Consider the following 17,734-nt stretch of genomic DNA (forward strand, 5'->3'; position numbering starts at 1 on the left):
TAGGTATTAGACTCCGTCTAGATAACAATTGGGGGCAAGCTTCAATCTTCTTCCCCTTGTCTGGTGATTGAGTAATCCAGTGTGGCGTTATGTCACGTTCCCTCATCAGGGACCTTTTGAAGCTTCAGGTATGCGGATGACAGGCTTGTAGCTGCACGGTAGCCATAGGCTGCTGCAAAAAGCAAGTTGCAGCAGCGTAAAGTAAAAGGTATTTTGTTGCAGTGTTTACGTCAGTCTTTAGGTAGTTAAATATCTTTGCAGTAAATGGATGGGGTAAGCTTGGAGCAGGTGGTGACCACTTCCTTCTCACAGGTACAAAACAGTCTGGTGTGGCAATCATGCCATGTGTTCTCCCTCTTGTGGGAGCTGCTATTGAGTGAGGGTGTGCAGCTATAGAGTTGGGGCCGGTCTCAAACCGCCAGGATATGGGCCATATTTGCTCACATCAACCTCTGACTTTCAGTCTGTGTTCAACGTTTACAGCGGTTTGCCTCAAGATTATGGGTGACCGATAGCCGCACTAAATTGGACATTGTAGTGGAGGATGTGGCTGGTTAAACAGGAATGTTAAAGTGGGTTGGAGGGCCATGAAGTTTGCAATAACAGCTCTTCCTCACATTTTTCATCTGTAATGCGATGTGCTCATATAGGCACAGTTCTTCAGCCCAAGCAAAAGTGTAGTGCCTTGAAACCAGTGCTTAATTTGTGCTTGTTGATTCCGGTGCTGAGCACCGACACTTATTTGTGAGGGCCGGGGCTTATTCTTATGCCTCAAGCATTTGCTGCGAGCAAAAGACACATGTGAAAGACGGAAGAAGGAAAAACTAAAAAGGGTCATAAAGGGAGAAAGTAGAAAGTTGCAGGATGAGCTGAAGGGGTGTCCGTAAATGGATTGAAGAGGCACGAGATGGCTTCAGTATTACTCTGCCTCAGTATTCAGTGCTGGCAGATTTAATTACAGCAGCCTCGTGTTTAAGAGAACGGCTTTGAGCACCGGCACCTCTTAATTTACAAATTAAGCACGGCTTGAAACAGAGTGTGTTGGGCCTTGAAAAAACCAACATTCCGTTCCTTCGGGCTCTATACTGTCGTAATAATTTATATGGCTGAGAGTCTCTCTTCTGCAGGTACCTCTTGCTCTCTCAGGTCAGCCTTAACTGTGATGAGGAAGGGATTCAATTGAATCACTGATGAGTGACAGCAAGCTCAGTCAGATCCCTCGGGCATGTTGCGGTTTCATTTCGGAATCTTTAGATAGAATTGCAGGCGCAATACCACAGCTCGACATTATGCAAGGCAACACGACTGAAATGACTTTCCACAGGGCTGGCAGACGATATTTGTTGCTGCCTGAGGCAATCCAGGGAATGCCTTCTGTGTGTGAGTGTGTGTGTGTGTGTGGGGGGGGGGGGGGGGCTGCAGCAATGGTTAGGGCACCTCCTGGTCTCATAGTCTTCAGTCCAAGTGAAGCAGTAGCAATGGACTGACTGGAACCCTCGAGCTATCTGGTGGTATCATGGCACACAGGTGCAGTGGTGGGTCAGCACAGTTAGTGGCCTTTGAGAATGGATTGATTGTTCGGTCCCGGGACTAGCACACGGGAGAGCAGCGACTATACGCCTAGGAGGTACACACCTCACTTAGAAGGTGGATGTCTGGTGGTGGAGATGCAAAGCTTCCTTGCTGACTGCCTTACTGAGCTGGTGGGCGGTAGCCGAGCTGAGAGCTCATATGGCGACCTCTTCTTCTGCAGTTGCTGCAGCGTCACACAGCAAGCAAGGAAGCTGATGTAGCAGAGATCCCAAGAACGGCAGACCCGATTTTAATCACTGTCTAGGCATCTTGATGTGTCCCTTGCAGGGACAGGTCAAGGAGGGTGCTACTCTTCCTCCACCATTAAGAGGGCAGAAAACGGTTACCCGATCCCAGGAAGAACATCATGGCATAGGGATAGTGGTGCAGGTTGTCAACTTTACTCTATCTGCCAGAGTCGTCCTTGTCAACACCAGAGGCGGTCGCAAGGGCAGCCTTGGAGAGAAGAGATGGAGAGCCTCTACGGCTTTGGAACCCCACAGGATTTTCTCTGTGAAGAAGAATGCTGGTGGACTGGCCTATGTGCAGAGCTGGCAGCACTTAATTTGTAAAAGAATATATGTAGGGGCCCAAAGCTTTGCTGAGAAGCCCGCGGCCAGCACTGTTGAAGGTCACAATGCTTAATACCAAGGCTCCACAGTCTTGATTCCACCTCATGCCTTTTTAAGCCACCACTAGACACTTCCTGCCCCTGTAGCTCTCTTGAATGTTCCTGCTTTCTCCGTTTGTCACATCTCTTCCTCCTTTACCCCTTGTTTGTTCCACTGTCTTCATCTGGATCCAAGTCTGATGCAAGCACCGGCTCAAGTTAAGCACTGAGAGTGGGTGCAGGCCTCCAGTACAACACTTTCAATACTTACCTTTCCTTTTGTTCTTCGGGTGGTGTGCTGAAATGATTGATTCCTTGTTCGTCTCCAGTCATGCAGTGCCCCAGCACGTGAATACTTTCATGGCTTTCTAGAGCAGATAATAGGCCCAATTACTCACTGGACCGTGTGGGAATGTAGAGACCCCTTGTGCACATGTCCTTCGTGCACAAGCCTTCATGTCTCAGTTCTTTCCTCACCAATGCAGGGCAGAGCCTCACCTGCCTCAATACGGGGTGAGCAACAGGCCACGGTGCCAGCACCTCAGCCCATTTCACACCTCATCTTAGGCGGCCATGATGTGGCCGATGGTGGGAATCAGTCCATCTGGTTACCAATGTGATGTCAAGGCCCTAAGCCCCATTGCCGTGAAAAGGCAATACAGACACTGGATAGCTGGCTAAAACTGGAGAAAGGCCATGTGTTTCCACCTTCATTTTGTTAGCAGAGTCATCGGATTGGTGAGGCCTGTGCTGGATGGGTTTTGAACGGGTGAATGTAGGGACAGCCCTCTGGTCTGCACTGTGATGTGTTCTTGCAACACATCAACTTTCTACAAATACATCAGGTTATCCTTTCCTTTCTCTCTGTTCGTATACCATAGTTTTTAAAATCTTATTTTTTTTGCATTTTGGAGGATAATAAACGGAACTTTCAGCCATCTGCGGTAAAGTAAGGATTGTTTTTACAGAGGCAGGGGGTTACAGCAATTGAGCCACAAACTTAAATAAAAATGCATGGGGGTGAAATTACGGTTTCCACTAACCACCATGGTGTCAGGATACTATGCTTCTGGTTCTAGGCTTTCATTTCATAACAATGTGTTCTGGGAGTTTTAGTCCTAGTTTGGACTAGTTGGGCACGGCTGGGCAAATCCATAAACCTGGAAACATGATGTCGTGACGACGTGGAGCTAGCCCTCTCTGTCTCTGAAATGTTAAATAGGTCCTCCGAAAGAGGAGTCGCTTGGCAATGTCTAATTGCCCTCTTAAGACCCCCATTGGCACTCTATATGTGGGCCTAACATTTCTACATTCGTGAAAGCCCAACAGCTGCAAAATCATTTTTATTGTGGGCATACACGGAACAGTGTAATCTCCATACAAAGCCCTGACACCAGTGTTCTGATTACATGCAACTTCTGACTTTAGGAACTTGGCTTTCATTAGAAAATGCATCACATGTTGCCCGTAGTATAATTTAGAACACGCTAACTAGCTATGTAACGATAGCCCCTCCCCCTGCCTTCTCACGCTAACTGAACATGAGCAGACAGGCAGACAAGGACTATAAAGTTTTCTACCTGGTTAAATTTTACCAGAAACTGCAAATGCTTAAATTAATGCTTGAAGGAATGCTGACACAACTGACAGAGATGGTGATAAAATGGTTAACCTGCCAGTGAACCTTGGCTGCTATCTAAACATGGAAAATATACAGATACTTTCAATCCAATACACGACTTTCCGTTTTATAGCTTTAGAATAACGCTGTGGGAACAAGTATTACTCGCTGATGGATGCCATTAATTTCGAATCTATTCTGAAAACGTTTCCATTAATTTTTCTCCTCTAAGATGAATGTGCATCCACATTGATCTGTTACTTTCTACCTATAATAAATGCGCACAAATAAAGTGTAGGATTCGTTTTGCTAATAATTCACTATATATAGTCTCATAAATATGTTTTTTAAAAGTTATAAACCTCTTCAGATGTACATGAACAGATTGTACGTCACTTCAGAGTCATAAGGGCAAATGGTCTGCAGATTCGTGCCTCTCTATATGGTCACTGAATTCACAGATGAATGAAAGTACCCCAACTTTGCACACCTTAGCTCATATTAAATAGGTGCAAGGAAGAGCATTTAAAATAGAGGGGCTGAATACCATGTTTCCTTGCAATTCACCGTTTTCAAGTTGGATGAAAAGGTGTGGACTGTTATCAAAAGAAGACAAATTCTATGATGGAAATGTTTAAGTCGTTTTTTATGACATTAGGAACATGCACAAAAAGTAAGTAATGCATAGCCCAATCAAAAACCCTGTACACTGACAGACCAACTCAGGCAAATACTCAGGAAGCTAAAATCCGCCAGTTTGTTCTTAATGCATGACACGTAAATGCATGACAGGTAAAGTGTATTCCAATCACGGGGAGACTTCTCAAGTAGGTTATGTCTATAGAGAATCTAATAGGATGCCCTCTGAGGACGAGAGGGTAGCTCTAGGCTTCTTGAAACTCGCATGGGGCACTTCAGTAGTACATACAGGGCTGTGGTACATACTCTAAAAACACTTGAAGCCCTGGTTTAGCCAACATAATTCAACCCATCTGCTTACCTTGAACTGCCCAAGACATCACTCCACCGGGTGAGTTCCCCAATACCGCTTCTTTAGTAGGTATTTGAGGCTATTCATGGACATGTGCATCAGTGTTACTGGCAGTGGCCCAGATACATATCTATATTATGTCAAGGATCCCATGAAATAATTGGAAAAAGTACATGAACTTACTTCAAGGGTGTGGAATTTAATCAAAGATCTACTTGTCCATGGGACAGGTTGCTTCTTAAATCTACTTGCCCTGTAAAAAATAAATAAAATAAAGAATCTACGTGTCCCTTTGATGCCATGTAGTGCAGCAACAAATTATGGAGCAATCTCATTATGTAAGAGCTCTGATAATAGCCTCTCTAATTATGCCTGTGCTTCTGCTATAGCAGGGCTTGAATACTTGCAGTTTCAATGCCTACTACAGCAATTTCCTTATTTTGCCACCTTTCCGCAGATCTACATAATGGGGCTGGAGGAAGTAGTAAGCAATAGTTTCAGGGCTGGAATGCCTTTGAGTTTGCAAACCTCATAACTTGCATGTTTTAAGGATTTTCACCAGCTCTTCTCTAATCTTTTCCCATAATGAGAAAGGTTGGAAATTAACTCCTGACAATGACAGAAGTAGAAGTTCTTCTAAAGTTGGGAAAAAAGTGTGTGGATGGAGAGTGAACTTTGTAACATGAGCAAATCTACACATGCATATTTGCTCAAGCTAAAATACGGTTCACAAATATTTTCTAGGAGAACCATTTCCTGGTCTACTTCTGTAAAGTTCTTGTGAATTCATGAAAGCCACTAATTGAAAAACATATACCATGAATGCATTTTTGTGACTTTCTTTAAGAATTGGGGCCCTAATTAGGTCTGGTGTTAAAGACATTTTCTTTTAATAAAACTTCTATTTCTCTCTATCAGCTGGCTTTACTATGAGTGATCGCATTCTGCTCTTCCAGGAGCATATTGCCAAACAAAGTAGTTCTGTTCAGTGCCAGGAAAGTCTTTGTCAATCAGTGACGTAACAAAACTAGAGGGGGCCCCTGCAAATAACATGGGGCCCGCCCTCCAGACTCACAGGGCACGTGCTGTGCTGAGGTGACCCCCTGGAAGGGGGCTGCCGGGCATTTTGTTACACCACTGGTGACAATGTGTGCTTTTTGAGACCAAAAACCTTTTTTCTTTTTGCCAGTGTTTGTTACTATGGTGAGGGTCTGGCAGCTCCCACAACAATCAAGTGATACAAAAGCCATGTCAAAACAAGACACGCATTGACGAAACCAAAAAAAAAAAAAAAAAAGTCAGACCACTTGGCTTTGCCAGTACTCGTTTATTTTCATGCTTCCTATAACCTTGTTGAAATTGGTTACACTGATTTTACATTAGGAATATTTTTGGGAAATACAAGCGTGCATCAACACATTTTACTAAAAGATGCTTCAAAGAAATAGCACCTAAAATGTCATAGTAGGAAAAAAAAATTTTTCTTCTTGCATTTTTTTCCTGAACATTTTATTCTGAAAGCAAAGAATCATCACTCTTGCTTACAAGCTTCTGCAAACATTTGCATTGAATAAGAGAGCATTCTGGGAGCATTATACCTAGTCTAATTTTGTTAAACTTTTCAAATGTGGGTACACTTTGTTTTATTTTTTATTGGAACCACTGTCAGTAGTGCAGCGTGACCTTAAAACGTTTATTTACAGCACTCATCCTAATGATGAAGGCTTTTGATTAAGGAACCATAAATACAAGTTTGAGCAGCACTAACATAAGGACACACATATTACCTCAACTGCAGACAGTTCCCTTTTCTGTAAATTGGCAGCCAAAGGGTTTGTGCTGCAGGGGGCCTACTTGTCCCAGGGACAAAATAAACAAGAAAACTGTTGCCTTTGGCCCCAGACAATATGTCCCGGGCATTGGGCAATAGGAATTCCACATCTCTGTTACTTTCCAAGATGCAGCCAAGAACACAAAATTGGGCAAGGTATATACAAGTCATGGATCAGTAATGTCAGCCAAAAGGCAGAGTCCTGCTGCAGTTTTGGATATTGAGGGTAACTGGGTTACTAGTTAAGGGTATGAGTACCCACCTTAAGTAATAAACAGAGTCCTTTCAGAGTGAACACCTATTGTCTCTAAATTAACCGGAGCTCAAACTCCTGGTAGCTAAGGCACAGAGCAGACAGACTTAACTTGGAAGCAATGTGTGAAGTATTTATGCAGTACTGAAACAATAATAAAGTCAAAAGACAACACAAGAAATACCCCAAACCAATTTAGAAAAAACTAAATTTTAATAAATTAAATGGCACCAAAACAACAAAAATTCAATATGGGGAACCAGAGATATGAATATGTAAAGTTTTTTTTAAAACATATCACCAAAAAGCATTAAGCTCCAACTGCAGTCAACTGGTCACAGAAGACCAGGACCCAGGCACAAGGCGAGACCAACCGCAATGGATTGCATGTCAGATACAGAAAACAGGTTCACCCAGTTGGAAGGTTTACCTTAGGACTTTGTCTCAAAAATGGAAGTTTAATAGCCCGGTGGGTGGGGCAAGGAAGCAGTCTATATAAGAGGGCCCCACGAGGACATACGGCTACAGGACGAGGCTGCTGTAAACCTTTTTTTTTTTTGCAGGAAAGCTCCTAGCAGAAGAAATACTTTTGGCATCTTCGCCCAGTCAAGATTTCTTCGTTCATACTTAGTCACTTTTTTTTAGCAAGGACTCCTCCAGCTGGGCACTGCTGCAGGCTTTAGTCAAAGAGGGCTCCACAAGACTAAATATTGCTTCAGCAAGGTCCCACCGATAAGGATTTGCCATTTTGAAAAAAATCACAGAGTGGGAGACACCTGAATCTTCATTCAGCCCAGTAGCAATCCACCTTGGTTGGATCAGCTTGCAAGGTTTGTTCTTTGGTCCGCCAAAGGTCTTTGGGGCCAAATATTTCTAAGTGCCAGTTTTCACAGGTGATAAAAGTCCACCCAGACACAGTCAACTGTGCCAGGACCTTAGAAATAGCCCTAGGGGGTTAGGACTCACTCCAGTAGAGGCGACCAGCAGTGTCCAGGGCTGGTCAAGTTGAAACTGGTCAGCTGGACAGTTACAGGAAAGGCCTCTTGTAACTTATTGTGTCCCTGTAGATTAAACGGGTCAGCCACATGGCCTTTGGAGTCCACTTCTTTGTCCTGGGTACTAGTGAGTCAGGGTTCTTTTCATGTCCAAGATAGCAGGTTCAGTGCTCTTCCTCAGGTCCAGTAGTGTTCTGAGGAGGGTACTGAAGATGCCATATTTATGCCTGCCATTAACTTGTGTGTGGGGATGCCTCCTGTCTCCTCTACAACCAATGGGGTAAATGTTCCCAGGTGTTACCTAACTCACTTTTGAGCTTTTCTTCTGTGCCCTACTGCAGTCAATCCCACAGTGCCCAGTGGCATAACGAAGCTCGAGGGGGTCATCCTGCACAGTACATGGAGGCCTCCCCTCCGCACTCACTCAGGAGCTCACAGGCCAGGCTACTGTGCTCGCCCTCCACACACCGTGGAGGCTGTGGGGGCCTTTGTTATGCCAATGACAGGGCCCCTCTCTGACTAAATCCAAGATGGTGAAACCCTTCTCCACTTGTGTAGAGCACATGTCCAGAAAAATGAGCAAACCCTCCTCTTTGGTCACTTCAAAAACTTCTGGGGGCAGCTCCCTCCCCACTTGGATTGGTGCCTGACTGGGGAACAAAAGACATACCCTGTCCTGACATCTGTCTCTGACAGGGGAGGCCCCTCTGAAGTACTGCCCAAATAGTCATTCTGCCAGAGGAAGAGAAAACAATCACCCACACTCAGGGCTTTATCTCTGCTCTGGGAGGAGTTTTCACTCTTCAGTCAATCAGTCAGTCGACTTGTAGAGCACAACTTGTAACCCATAAGGGTACCCAGCCAAAGCCACTTGAAAATTTTACAAAACATGTGCAGGATGAAAAAGCAGGAGGAAGAAAATGCATGGACTTGGGACCTCATGATGAACTTGCTGTCCAGGATGATACCAACATTCCTGCCGCACTCAGCTGGTGTTGGAGAGGGCCCCAGTTCTGTGGGTCACCAAGAGGCACCCCGGAGGGAGATGTCGCTGCCAAAGATCAACACTTCAGTTAGGACTTGAGCACTCAGAGGGATGTAGCTGGAAGCTAATGCAAATTAGCCCACACAGGCTTTAGAAAGGGAAAAGGTAACTTTCTAAACATACATTTTCATTAATGTTTATTAAAAAGCCAACTTCACTGTAGATTAGGCATTTAATAAATATTACGAGGAGTCCAGGAATTACACTTCTAGGTGTTCTTAAGCTAAACATAGCATTATTAAATTTTATAGGTCATCTCAGTGTTTCTCTATGGAACAAACAACCTTGCTACAGGGAAAATAGTTTTTAGGTGCTAGTTACTGTAAAGACATGTTTAACATTAACTTTCCACATGTTCTACTTTTAAATACCATGCACGCCTCCTTATGAGCTATAAGACCTACTTAGGGATTAATATCTAAAAGGAAGGTTTAGAAATGTTTTTTTTTTTACATGCCGAACTGTACTTTTTAAACTGCTTCAGTCGGCTATAATGGTAGGTGTGAAGTTGTGTTTATGTGGCCACTGTAGTAAATGGCACAATATGTGCTACTGTCCACTGGTCGCATTTACCTTACAGGCCCCGGGTACACTTGGTACCATATACTAGGGAATTATAGCAAAATTAAATATGCCAATAAGCAATATACTAATTCAACCATGATAAAACGGGCAGCACAGACACTCTGATACTGGTCAGCAGGGGTAAAGTGCACAGAGTTCGACAGTCATCAAACATAAGGCTCAGCAAAAAGGCAAAAACATCCAAGGAGGCTGTACAAGGAATGCTGCTTTCCTGCAGATATGAAGAAAAACTCAAATGGAATTCTCAAACCTTCATTGTAGTCAACAGTTCCAATGTATTCCAGTGTGCAGGGTACACAGGAAGAGTGGACTCAGAAATATCAGTGTTCTACATCACAATTGTTTCTGCTTGTAGGATGTTCAATCAAATTTCCCACAACAGAACTACAATAGGCACATAGACCAGTTATGTACAGCCAAATGCAACATCAGTGACATTTATGAGGCACCAGAAAGAGAAAATGACTTATCAATGAGCAGCATACTGAGACTCAATTGAAGAAGGCTGGTTGGTGTTCCGTGAAGACATTCCAGACCCACCGTCAGTTCTACCACCATCACATCAGTAGTGGAGAAAACTGAGGACAGTGAGAAGTGTGTTGGATTGAACTGAGATGAATAGTTCTAGGCCATACAATCTCTTAGTGTTAGTGCATTACCTTCTGCAACCAAGCCCTGTTACACTTGAAACAGAACCCAAACCTCGCAGAAAGTCAGACAGGAGGCCTTGCATACAGTACATTATAATACAACACGTTGTCTGGAGGGAATCACTTATTTGCCTGGAGTTCATATATTATTTCACATAACACTACAGTTTTATATGAAAGAATATTTGTAACAGATCTATTTGCTTTTTCAACTCTAGAGCAAAATTACAAGGTTTACAATGAGGTGGAATCTGGCTATTTTTAAGGCTCAAAGGTATGCTGGGAAGGTGCAGCAAAGTCATCGTTTCCTTCTTGCTCCTGTGGTGTGTACAAGTAGGCTCCAGACAGCTAGCTTCTCTAATTAAGGCTTTGGTTTGAAGCCCACACCTCTACAGACATGGACAGAGAAATGGGTGAATGTTTTCAACCTTCTTTAGTTTCCAACATCAAGTGCTTTTCCTGAAATCACCAGATCAGCCAAGCAGAAAAGAGAGTGCTTCTTGGCATGAGCTTGGTGCCCCATCATCTGAGCAACTGGAAATTACCCAGCCCCACTTCACACTGGCCTGACGTGTAGGAGTGTGGATAGAGACCAGAGTGCAGAAGCTGAGGAACTTTGACAAATAATTACGGAGGAAAAGGTGAATCTGCAGCCTGTGATGTCTGTATGGCTATTAAACTGTCTTGTGTGGCAGACAAGAAGCCTGAAGGTGCCTGGGCAAGAAAGGTCTTTCCTGGACTCTGGTGAGATGCCTGTCAGGGCCCATCCTTCAGCCTCAGTTGCCAATGCCCTACTTGCCTACACATCAAGCTAGTGCAGATCTTGAGTATTGCCCTGCATTTCTAGCTTACGTCCTGCTGCAGGTCTGCAGAGACACTGTAAACATTTTACTTCCCTCCAACTGTGCAAGCGAGGGCTCAGAGAGCAATCAACGGCCCCACACAATGGGGGAGGGGCAGGTTATGTTTCTAATCAGGTACCTTAAAGGGTGCGTCAAACTGTTGCTCACAACTGTGGTTCATTTGCAGAGTTTACTGCTCCCCGAAGCACCATTTCGGTTCCCCGCCTTGCGTTGGAGTTCTGCTCATTCCAAGACAACTGTTTATTTTTCCATTTGTTTCCATGATTGTGCTAGCTGTTGTCTCGTTCTAGCTTGGTGTGTGTTCAGGCTTGGGTTTAATTACCTTATTTGCTTGTTGCAGAGTTCTCAATCCCAAAAGCCCTATTTTTCCTCTCAATTCTGCCACCGAGGCAAGGGATACATCGACTGGTCCCAACCTAGTATGCAACAGTCCTAAGTACTTCAGCTGGAAGTGTTCGCCGAGGTAGGACTGAAACAGGAACTGCCCTTACTGGGCTCAACACATTTTACAAGGCACAGAGAAAAACAGTGTCATGTTTCCGTGGCTGACATTGTTCACCGTGCAAAGTATTATGATAGTGGGGTCAAGCCAGGATTATGGAGCGCTGCAGCAGGTCCTATTACACCTCCTAGCATAGCTCGTTGTTTCTGAAACGTCAGGTAATACACCCTCATTTGTATTCACCCGCATCACAGGTTGGGGAATTGTGTGAAGATAGAGCCACTGCATCCAAACCAAAACCAGGCAGCCCATCACTCAGCAGGGTCACACTTGAAGCAGAAATAATCCCCAACACTTAAAAAAAGTGTCCCATATTCGCAAATCATAACCTTATGCAAAATGCTACATACTTAAGTCAGGTGGTATTTTTCAGGGAAACTTAGTTTTGCAGCGTTTGACAGCTTCTAGCGCTAGTAATATATACCATGACTAAACACTATTTTTACACTGCAGTACTGATGCTGAATACTTACCTATAGGCTCAATGTCTTGCACATGGTAAAAAGATATCCACTCCCCACCCAACACTAACCTGGGCTCTAGTTATTTCACAAATTAGAAAAGTATTTAAAAAACAAGAGAAAGAAGTTAGGTTGGGGTTTTCAGGAGTAGAACCTATAACAGCAAACTTGAATTCCAAAAATAGTTACAGAGTATCAAAAGAAGAACATTACAGGGCAAGTTAAAGGTTTCATAGTTTTGGTTATTACTCAGTGTCAAAAAGCTGTCCGCTTTCTCCGTTGTTGTGTAGTGCACTTTTTTGGCGTCTCGGAAGAAAGGTCCAGGTGTAGATGGTTTTATGACTCGCAGACCACCTAATGATTTCAACTCACAGACTGAGGGAAAGAGTTGCGATATGGACTCGCTTTCATAAAGTAAGTTATCCCTTTGAGGAAGGAGTAATTAATATCACTTCACAAATGCAGTATGTGCAGGGAAAACCTAGACTTAGGAACCCACTGAACCCCAATTATGGATTATTTTTACCCCCTTCTCAGTGGTCAGAGGCCCATTTTGTTACCTGGCATCATTTTCTGCGACACTGACCAATTCCAGCAGATGTGACAACCAAAATCTATTGTGCTAAAAAGGGGGCTGCAAAAATCAGTTTTCAAAAATGTACTTTCTTTTTTTCAGCTTTTATGGTATTAACTAAATTAGGGACACAGGAATTTCCCATATCATGGAAAGAGGTAAGTATCTTCAAACAAAGCTTCCACCTCCTCACAATCCAATATGCACATTTGAGGCATTTAGAACTGGGTGGTGCATAGCCGAACAGTGCCTTCTCCACTGACACAGGGCCTCGGGTACAACCCCAACATTCCAGTAGCAGGTTTAATGGTAAACATTGTTCCTTTACATGTACGACATTGCTCTGATTTCAGAACCCATTCTCATGACCTTCTTGTGAGATTAAATAATGGATAACTTCTTTGAACGGCTCATAGCCACAACAAAAGGCAGGAGGTTTTTGGGCCAGGAATAAGAGGCAATAGGTCACTGGCAAGGAATAAGAGGCAAGAAAAAGATGCTGGGCTAGAAATAAGAGGCAAGGGGTTGATCAGCCAAGAGCAAGAGGCAAGAGCCTGCTACGCTAGGGATGCAAGGCAAAGTGGCTTGGCAAGGATCGAGATTTAAATGGTCACTTAGCCAAGGAGGAGAGGGAGGAGGTTGCTGGACTAGGAACAAGAGGTAAGAAGTTGCTTGGCAAAGAATAAGAGGAAAAAGAAACATTATTGTGTAATAAACCATATAGGAGTAAGTTTTTTGTAAAGCGTATACCCTTAACCGAATGACTTGAAAGTGTTTTTCAGGAACTAAATTAGCACACTATGTTCAATAAATAATGTTCTCATTCCTCCAATCACCCCATCAGTGAGCTAATGACAGCAAGGTGCAAAACCTCACACTCCTTGTGCTTCTGTTATGGGTGCTCCAAGCTGGAGGCTACAGTGCTGTGAGAGGCATAATTCTCACAGACGAAGGCTATGTGTGGAAAATAGATGGGAAAGGACACTTAAAAGTAGAACCACCTTATAATGGTCGTACAGTTTTAGCATGTGGATCCATCTCTCTTGTCTGTCAGCTCTGAATACTCGACATGTTGTTCCAAATCGAAGGCCTCTATGGCCAAGGAAGGGAGTGCTCCGCATAGTACTCAGAAGCCTGCTGTGCAACTAGGCCTGGTGCCTGCCTGATATGCGGTCTCTAAGGGGGAGGGAACATCACCAGAGGTCCGGATCTCTTGTTGGAAACCTACCTTGGAGTGCCCAGAAGACTGATTCCATGCTGAGAGAGGGAAGTTGCCTGCCACGCTGCAAGATGAGTGTCTGTCTTGGAAGAAATTAGTTGAAATACTTCCCCAATGTCTGTGAGGCGGCCAGAAAAAGGGACTACTGGAGAGAGGTCCGTTTGACCCAAGAGTCAGTGAGCCTGCAGACTCTTTGTCGGTTGCTGGCATGAGTCGTGACTCTGTAATAGCATTTGCAGAGGAACAGTCAGATTTATGATTGAGTTTTGGGATCTTCCTGTGTGTGACTGCAACTGCCACGCTGGTGAACACCTGTGCATTGCATTGCCTCTTCATGTTGTGGCTGGCCTGTGCCTGGCCGCAACTGCCAAGGTCATCAGCCTTGCTGGAGTAGAGATTCTCAGGGTCCACTGCGTTGCAGCAATGTAAGTCATGATCAGCCCTGGGGCAGAGGAGCTAACTCTGCGGTTAGTGTCACCAGGCCCAACCAGGGCTCCAGCAAGGAACTGCCAGCACTGGCGTAGGCTCAGCGACAAGCTCCAAAGGCCGGACGCACGTGCCACCAGTCTGGATAGGACCACGTCGAACCAGGACTGCCATCTCCTGCCACAGACAGGTCTGGAGAAGGCAAGCCGCCATATGCAGCTGCAGAGAAGGGAAAGAGGAACAGCCTCCAGCAGGCACACCACCTCTCCTGCTAGTTGTGGGGGCCTGCTTGAATGCTCATGCACGCAAGCCCGACATGTGATGACAGATTCCACTTGAGAGTGGTAAGACACTGAACTGAGACTCTGTGACCATATATTAGGTGGTGTCTAATCTGCCCCTAGGCTTGATTCACACTACATCATCCACAGATAGAGTGAGGCGACCACCCATAACAGGGGGACGCAGTGGTGGGAAGGAAGCAGGGAGGGGAGTAAGCCGGCTGAGGCACACACAATTGTTTTCTGTTGCTGTTAGTGTGCAGTGCTGCGTTCTAGTGTGCTAAGTGCTTTGTTTCTGGTAAAGATAAACACTGAGTTGGACATTAACTTATTGAATTGATCTACAAAAGCTATGTTGTAGTCTGTTACCATGATTGCTTCCACTACAACCTTAACTTAACCCCAAGGTTTTTTGGTTTTTTTTTTTTTTTTTTTAGTAAATTTGATATAGAAGCAGCTAGATTAAAATAATAACAGCGAACACTAAATAAAAGTTAAAGGTAAAAGCAACTACTGATAAGTAACAAAACAATGTTTCTTAATGAAAGCAACTACCCAAAAATAAAAGGAGTTACACAAATAAAAAAACAGCTAGCCCGCAATAAATACAACTCGTTCAAAATGTCCCAGAAATAAAAGATGTTATCCCATCCTTCTGCACTACATATTTGAAAAACAGTTCAAACGTGCAGAACTGAGTGAAGTTCAAGAAGGAAATACGTTGTGGCCTCCCAAGTTCTCCTTTTCAAAGAGAACCGTTAATGCAGCAGACTTTGCATAGTCAATAAAAGAGTTTGAACTTTGAGTGGGTAAGTGGCGTAAAGTACAGTCCTAAGGGCTCCACTGGGTGCCTTTTCTGGTTCCTTCTGTTTATGCTGTATTGCTCATTTGAATAGAGTTTTTATTTACTTTGTGACTTTGCTTTTTTGTGTTGCTGTGTTCCCTTGTACAAGCATCCAGGGCCAGCTGATCTTATTGGCACTAAAAGATGTGTATGTGGAAAGGACCGTGTGACTGACTTGTGGTTGCAGAACGTTGCTTTCCTTGGACTTAGCCTACAAAAAAGTCCCTAATATTCAGGGCCGCAGGAATTGTGTAATGGTGCGGCTTTACCGTTTTCCGCATAACTCTAGATTTGCCACATATTCAAACATCTTCGTCATAATCGGTAGATGTTAAGAAAAAAACAGTTTCTAGTACGAACTGATCAAAGGTTACTAAAACCGCTATCATGCATGTTGCAGCATAGTACTAAGACGTTGGCTGCGCAGGAGCAGGTCACCTTTCAGTTACTGATTGCTGAATTTAGGTTGTAAACTGACACTAATGAGGTTAAACTGTTGCCTGGACTGTATTAACGTGCATAAAAATGGCAAAACAGTGATATAATACTGCTACAAAATGTGTCGAATTATGTGAAATAATTTGCATTTCCTTGATGCGTAATTTAGTCAACCCTGCCACATAATTTAGGCCTCACCTGCGGCAAAAATCCATTGACACTGTTTATATTATACCGTAGTGCCGCAGTAATCATCCGAAATGGTGTCACAAAACCCTAAATCTTGTCTTTCTTTGACACCCCTTTCCAATAAGGCCTTTATTCATTTCAAAGCAATAAGGGCACATGTAAAAGCATGCAACTTTTAACCTAGAATGACAAAACAACCAAATATGTTAACCCTGACCATTAGTAATATACTCATAACATCTATTAATAAGTAATACTAACGATGACAGGGGTAACAAGTAATCTCAACCTTAACATAAACACATCAGACTACAGCTAGTGGATAATTTTATCATAAACATAACGCAACTGGTAACCCCCTTTATTAAACCCAAACCATTCCCGTACAACCACTAAAGAGGCAACACAAACAAAGCATTACACAACACACATAGAAGTCTAACCCTACACAATCAGTATGTCAACACAACTGATAAACCAATCACAACCTCAATCCGAAACTATTACAAACATAATCACATTAATAACACAACCCCAGCCCTTTACGTGAAGCACATACACATAACAAAACACCAATTAAAATGCAGCCCTACGCTGTACTCCTCAAAGGACTGCCCAGTGAAGACACACAGAGCAGTTAGTTACAGAATGTAACTTTGGTTGATGTCTACTATGGTTTTGCGATGCAATGGGACATCATTCACGGGATGGCCCCATTTAAGATCTAAAGATAATGCACTAAAAACCTCATCCTCTAGTTTAAACACAACAAATATAACTCGCTTCCAACACTTATCACGAGCCACAAACCAAATCAGCAAACACAATGCAAATTATAACAGAACATACCATTTATTACTTAAATATTATATTTCACATCTAGGAACATAATCACAACCTCGACCCTAAACTATAACATAATACAGAACACATAAAATAACACGATTACAGCCTTAACACAAGTAACTGTAATTGCATTTATCTAGCGCGTACTAACTACCACTGACGAGGTGTCGAGGCGTTTTACGCCAGGGAGCGCGCTCTTGACCTGCAGCCCAACAGTATATATTCCCAAAGCAGAAAGAGAACCCAACAAAACCCGTAACTGACCACCCATGCGGCCCACAAACGAAGCCACGCAAGCACAAAAATATGCACTTCCGTAACTCAGCGTGCAGGGAGTGTAAGACTATTCGCCCACAATGTTTGGGGACATCTACTGCATCGCAGAGGGTTCTTGCAGCCGATACCGGGGCACTGTTCTTTATAAATACAGATAAGAAGGTTCTGACGTAACTTCGGGTGTCGCCTGCATGCATGCACGCTTATCACTGCACTTTTTTGAGTTTTGGTTTGTCCGTTTCGTACCAGGTTAACAGAAAAATGAATAATGGGAATAGTTAGTTGGGTAATACCGAATCGTCAATTATCAGAAACAGCAAATAACCACTCACCAAACTGCGACTTCTCGCTTCAGTCCCTGGCGGGGGCGGCTAGTTCTAGGCAGAGACCAGGATTCCACTGACTGAAAATCTTTCGCTCAATTAGCTACAGCCTAGACGCACTCTTTCTGCCCTAGCCACGCCTCTTCTCCAAAAGCCTTTCCACCAGCCTCTCTCCAGCGAATTCTGGCCCCGCTCACTTCACTGCATTGAGATATATTCGTTGGCGTGAAAGTGTGTAACAGAAAGTATGGGAACTGTGACCGGGGACGCACTGGAGTGTGATCAGAGAGTGAGGGCGACTCAAAAACATTTAAAAACAAACAAAGTGTTCTACAAATA

General features: G+C 43.8%; 1 protein-coding gene across 1 annotated transcript in view; it reads right to left on the reverse strand.

The window, feature by feature from the left end:
• ALDH9A1 (aldehyde dehydrogenase 9 family member A1) overlaps positions 1-17,531 on the reverse strand; it is a 121,829-nt gene extending 104,298 nt beyond the window's left edge. Inside the window, exon 1 of the mRNA XM_069231502.1 lies at positions 17,405-17,531. The gene's annotated coding sequence lies outside the window, so the exon portion shown is untranslated. The remainder of the gene's footprint in view (positions 1-17,404) is intronic.
• Between the last annotated feature and the right edge of the window lie 203 nt (positions 17,532-17,734).

The sequence above is a fragment of the Pleurodeles waltl genome, chromosome 4_2 (genome assembly GCF_031143425.1).
Source record: "Pleurodeles waltl isolate 20211129_DDA chromosome 4_2, aPleWal1.hap1.20221129, whole genome shotgun sequence".
In the NCBI taxonomy this organism is placed as follows: domain Eukaryota; kingdom Metazoa; phylum Chordata; class Amphibia; order Caudata; family Salamandridae; genus Pleurodeles; species Pleurodeles waltl.